This window comes from Hemicordylus capensis, chromosome 2, assembly GCF_027244095.1.
Source record: "Hemicordylus capensis ecotype Gifberg chromosome 2, rHemCap1.1.pri, whole genome shotgun sequence".
NCBI classification, from domain to species: domain Eukaryota; kingdom Metazoa; phylum Chordata; class Lepidosauria; order Squamata; family Cordylidae; genus Hemicordylus; species Hemicordylus capensis.
Genome location: NC_069658.1, coordinates 236,587,790 through 236,594,153, shown reverse-complemented (window position 1 = coordinate 236,594,153; position 6,364 = coordinate 236,587,790).

The following is a 6,364-nucleotide window of genomic DNA, read 5'->3' as shown; positions in this document are numbered from 1 at the left end:
AAGAATGAAAACACCAAACAGTATCTGGTCCAAAAATACCACCTAGATTCAAGGAAAATTAGAGAAGTCCTGGAAATAATAAAGCAGCAAATAGCAGTGTCAAAGAAGATTAGCAGATACGAAGCCAGAATTACATAATACAGGCAGAATCTCCAATTCCAGTCGAATCAGAAACGTTTCTACCAAAGCATAGAAGGAGAAACTGCAAGAAATATAGCAACACCAAATAAAGAAGAAACAGTGCAATTCTGGGGGAAATTATGGGACAATCCAATAGATTATAATAAAAAAGCAGGCTGGGTAAAAGAGGTCGAAAAATGCAAATGCAAAAATGCAAATGCAAGTTCTAATAATAACACCAGAATTAATAAGTGAAAGAACAAAGAAAATTAAAAATTAGACTGCACCAGGCAACGATGAACTGCATGGCTTTTGGCTTAAACACTTAACAAGCCTTCATAAACAACTATCAAAGCAGTTCAATCACATTTTGCAAGGAGGAGATATCGAACAATGGTTAACAACTGGGAAAACTCATCTCTTCATGAAAGACCCAGCAAAAGGTGCAGTTCCAAGTAATTATAGACCGATAACCTGCTTGCCAACCATGTTCAAATTATTAACTGGAATAATAGCAGATGAAATAATGCAGCACTTATTAACTAACAAACAGCTTCCAGTTGAACAGAAAGGAAATTGCCCGAATACCAGAAGCACAAAAGACCAGCTGCTGATTGACAAAATGATTTTAGGAAATTGCAAGAGAAGAAAAACAAATCTAAGTGTTGCATGGATTGACTACAAGAAGGCCTTCGACTCACTGCCTCATACATGGATACTAAAATGTTTAGAAACAACTGGTGTCAGCAAAAACATTCAGATATTTATTAAAAAAGCAATGAGCATGTGGAGTACACAGTTAATCAATGGCGAGACACTTGGACAGGTTAGCATTAGAAGAGGCATTTTCCAAGGGGACTCACTATCCCCTTTAGGGATGGGTCCGGACCGGTCCGGAGGCCAATGTAAAGGCCTCCGGATCGTCCAGACCGGTCCGGACCTGGCCGGTTCGGTTTGGGTGGAGGGGGTAGCTTTAAGGGCGGGGAGGATTTACTTACCCCTCCCGCCGCTTTTCCCCCTCCAGCGCTCATATTTATTGTAATAATTGGGGCAGCAGGATACCTCCCTGCCGCCCCTTGTCCCTCTGCAATGCCGCCTCCAGGATGGGGTGGGCGCGCACGGCTGCCTTCCTTCTCCTCCTGCCATTGGGCCATGCTGTATGTGGGGGGAAGTCGCCTGGGAGCCAGAAGTGAGGGTGGGCTGGACGTGGCGGCTGCCGCCGCCGCCACCTCTGTGCGGAGGAGGAGGCGCTCGGCTGGCTGGCTGTGCTCGGCGGCGTGTCCTCCCTGACGGAGCTCCTCTCAGTGGCTGCTGGCGGCGGCTCAGGATGGGGGAGCCGCCGGGCAGAGAGGCGCCGGAGGCTGGCTTGGTGCTGTGCCGGCTTCTCATTCGCTGCTTTTGCAGAGTCGCGCTGCGCGCGCGCCCACCCCGTCCTAGAGGCGGCATTGCAGAGGGACAAGGGGCGGCAGGGAGGTATCCTGCCGCCCCAATTATTACATTAAATACAAGCACTGGAGGGGGAAAAGCAGCGGGAGGGGTAAGTAAACCCTCCCCGCCCTTAAAGGACCCCCCCCCCCCACAGTGCCGGACCGCAGCTCTGCGGTTCCGTGCACACCCCTATCCCCTCTGTTGTTTGTAATCACCATGACTCAACTTTCACAAATACTAAACAAAACAGGCCTCAGATTCCAGACATCTAAAACATCAAGTAAAATAAACCATCTGCTGTACATGGACGATCTGAAGTTGTATGGAAAGTCCCAGTCAGAAATCAAATCACTGCTAAACACTGTCCGCATATTCAGTAGCGATATAGCCATGGAGTTTGGACTAGCCAGGTGTGCTGCATTAATAATGAAAAGAGGAAAAATAACAAAAACAGAAGGAATAGAACTGCCCAATGGAAGCAACATCAAGAACCTGGAAGAGAAAGAAACTTACAAATACTTGGGCATTCTCCAGGCTGATAACATTGCACACACTGAAGTTAAAAGAAAAATTGGAAGTGAATACATCAGGAGAGTTAATAAAATCCTCAAGTCCAAACTCAATGGTGGGAACACCATACAAGCCATAAACACCTAGGCTCCAGAAACATCAGATACAGTGCAGGAATAATAGACTGGACCCAGGCAGAGCTAGAGACGCTAGATCGTAAGACCAGGAAAATAATGACCATCAATCATGCTCTGCATCCCCGCAGTGATGTAGATAGGCGATGCCTCCCACACAGCTCAGATGGAAGACGAATGCTGCAAGTCCAAACAGTAGAGGAGGAGAAAAAGAGGCCTTGAAGAATATATCAAGGACACTGAAGAAGATGCACTTAAGTTGGTCAATAACAAGAAACTATTAAACACCAATGAAACAAAGCAGTCTACAAGAAAGAACAAGTAAAGAACTGAGCAGAAAAATGGAAAAATAAGCCACTACATGGTCAGTATTTGCACAATATAACTGGAAAATCAAATATCACCAAGACATAGGAAACATAGGAAACTGCCATATACTGAGTCAGACCATTGGTCTATCTAGCTCAGTATTCGTCTTCACAGACTGGCACCAGCTTCTCCAAGCTTGCAGGCAGGAATCTCTCTCAGCCCTATCTTGGAGAAGCCAGGGAGGGAACTTGAAACCTTCTGCTCTTCCCAAAGCGGCTTCATCCCCTGAGGGGAACATCTTGCAGTGCTCACACATCAAGTCTCCCATTCATATGCAACCAGGGCGGACCACAAGACCAGCTCTCCTCTCAATGGAGTGAGAGGAACCACCTGGCAGTGGCTTAAGAATGGCAACTTGAAGAAAGGAACAGAGAGTTTAATATTGGCTGCACAAGAACAGGCACTAAGAACAAATGCAATAAGAGCAAAAGTAGAAAAACCAACAACAAACAGCAAGTGCCGCCTTTGTAAAGAAGCAGACGAAACAGTGAACCAACTAATCAGCTGTTGTAAAAAGATCGCACAGACTGACTACAAACAAAGGCATGACAAGGTAGCAGGGATGATACACTGGAACATCTGCAAAAAATTCAAACTACATGTAGCCAAAAATTGGTGGGACCATAAAAATTGAAAAAGTTGTAGAAAACAAAGATGCAAAAATATTATGGGACTTCTGACTACAAACAGACAAACATCTGCCACACAATACACCAGATATAACTGTAGTCGAGAAGAAAGAAAAACAAGTCAAAATAATCGACATAGCAATACCAGGGGATAGCAGTATAGAAGGAAAAAAAATAGAAAAAATCACCAAATACAAAGATCTACAAATTGAAATTGAAAGGTGTAAAAGAAAAAGACCAAAATAATCCAAGTAGTAATTGGTGCCCTGGGTGCAGTTCCAAAAGACCTTGAAGAGCACCTCAACACCATAGGGCCCACAGAAATCACCATCAGCCAATTACAAAAAGCAACATTACTGAGAACAGCCTATATTCTGCAACGATATCTATAGTAACAAGAAGAACAATATTGATAATAAAATTCAGCCATCCCAGGTCCTTGGGAAAGACTCGATGTCTGGATAAAACAAACCAGTCAATAACACCTGTCTGACTGTGTAAATAAATAAATAATAAATTCTGCACAAGGGAAGTGCACTGAAATGACATGGTGGCTACCATGTGCCATGTACCTGAATGGGCATGAGGCCTGCAAGTTTTGAACTGGGACTCTGTGGGTCAGAGAGGTGATTTAAAAAAAAAAAAAATTAGCAAAGGAACTCCAAAATGGAAGAGAAATGGCAGAAGCAGGGAAACCCTCATGAATGAGAAGTGACCTGAAAGAGAAGCAATATTTTTGTAGCAGAAATGATTTGCAAAGGAGAGAGTTTGCCGAAGAAAAAGCAAAGCCAGGACTTTAGAACAGCCTGGAAGTGAAGGAGGGCAGGGGGGAGGGAGCGAACAAGCTTCTGAACTTAGTAGCCAGAAAGGCTGAAGGAAGCCATTCACACATTATAAAACTACATCAAACCCAGTTCTGTCACTGTGTCCACTCAACAGGGAGCAAACGACACTACGACAGGACAGTTCTCAAATTGAGCCCCTGTTGTGGTTGGACTAGAACTCCCATGATTCCAAACAACAGCGGGGAACTGAAATTGGAGAATCCCTGCTTTATGCACTAATGAGTATACCAACCAAAGCTCAGTGCAAGTTCTTGGAGATCAAAGCAGCTTCCAAAGGCAGAACATGTGACACATTCTGATCTTGTTGCTCCCACTGATGGAAGGAACTTGCTCATCTCTTGCTGAAACCTGCAGGAACCTTTTCTACCTGCCCAAACGCTACATACTCCAGGCATAAGATGTGTGCCAACCACAAACCAATTAACTATCAAATTCCCCACATAATGGATGGGTGGGGTGGCTTTGCATGCAAAGGTAAGGCGGATGGGGGATGGCTCAGCATTTTCACTCCTCAGCAGTGGGGGCCATGTCAGGATGGAAATAATGTAGCAGGTTCAAGGAGGGAAGCGAAGGGGCTAAGCAAGAGCTTGGCAGACCAAGGGCAAAGCAATCAAAAGCAACCTGCTCAGGGCCCATGGTCCAAGTCCTAAGCAGGAGCTGCTGATCAGCCGTGCCAGTCCTGCTTCCTCTTCTATGGGCAGTTTGGAGGCGGGAGTGAAAGAAACCAGCCTGCGAGAAGTTCCACTGGCCCAGGTAACCTTGCATTCAACAACCAGGTGGGGCTAAGAAGGAAATCAAAGCAATCAAAAGCAACCTGCCCAGGGCCCATGGTCCAAGTCCTAAGCAGGAGCTGTTGATCAGCCATGCCAGTCCTGCTTCCTCTTCTATGGGCAGTTTGGAGGCGAGAGTGAAAGAAACCAGCCTGCAAGGAGTTCCACTGGCCCAGGTAACCTTGCATTCAACAACCAGGTGGGGCTAAGAAGGAAATCAGATTCTGTCTGGGTTGAGGCTCCATAGGCCCCCCTTGTGGCAGGTTGCTGCACAGTAGCAGCCCTGGAATGCTTGTGACTACAGCCTCCCCAGTTAAACCAGCCATTGGCTCTGAACCAGAAGAGTAAGAGAACTTCCTGTCTGAAAGCAGTCTTGCCTCAATTTTGTCATCTCCTTGCTTTTAGAGGGCTGGTTCTCACTCTCTCTAAGCTTAGCTTAGAAACATAGGAACCTGCTTTTTACTGAGTCAGACCATTGGTCCATCTAGCTCAGAATTGTCTATACAGACTGGCAGCAGCTTCTCCAAGGATACATCCAAAAGTCTCTGCTAACTTGACAAAGAAGCACCTTTTAACGTGGTGATTCTCTTTATTTAGCAGGGGGAGAGCAACTGGCCCTATCCATCCCCAGCACTGTACCTCCAGTGACTGTTACTGGTGTCTTGGAGACTCACAATACAAGGTTTCAACTTTGAGGAAAGTTTTGAAGCATTACCTTCAGTCCTTCATGAGGAAGCTTTGGCGGAAAAAACTGGTACTTAGGCAGTTTTCAAGGACTATTCTGGAACTCTGGAAATTAGAATATATCCACCTCAGTCAGCTGTTCAAGACTTTGAACTTGGAATTCATCCATCTTAGTCAGCTGCTCTGCTTCCTGGATTCGGAATGTGTGCACCCACAACTCTTCATTTCTTCAGTGACCCATGAGGTTTATTATCAAAGACTTCAAGGACATATCAAAGAAACATTAGAAACTATACTCTCTGGGTCCATATAGGAGCCTGGCTCCTCCTTTGTGCACTATATGTTTGACAGCAATATATGAATATATGGACTGATTATACCATTTATTTAGTAATTATCTTTCCACTGCATTTGTGTGTTCTATCAACACGGTATTTTGATTGAGGTGTCTTGCAGACGCCACAGAGGGAAATTGGGACCTTCTCCATGCAAGCATGAAGGTGCTCTTCCCAGAGCAGCCCCATCCCGAGGGGGGTATCTTACAGGTCTCACACATGTAGTCTCCCATTCAACTTCAAACCAGGGTGGAGCCTGCTTAGCAAAGGAGACAACCACTGTACATGATCCAGCTGTGGCATCCATATAAAAGGCAGGAGCTGTAGGCTCTAGTCTAGAGGCAGCTTGGGTCTAGGTGCTGAAGCGTCAGACAACAAGTCCGTAGACGTGGAGGGCTGTAAGCCCGAGCTTGGCAGGGAAGTACTGGCCACCGCCTGCATAGCAGAAGGCTGAAAGGCTGCCTTAAAGGATTTTAACACCTGATCCCAGAGCCAAGATGTTAAAACACGAGGCTCGGTTCTTTCTGGCGTGTTTGGTAA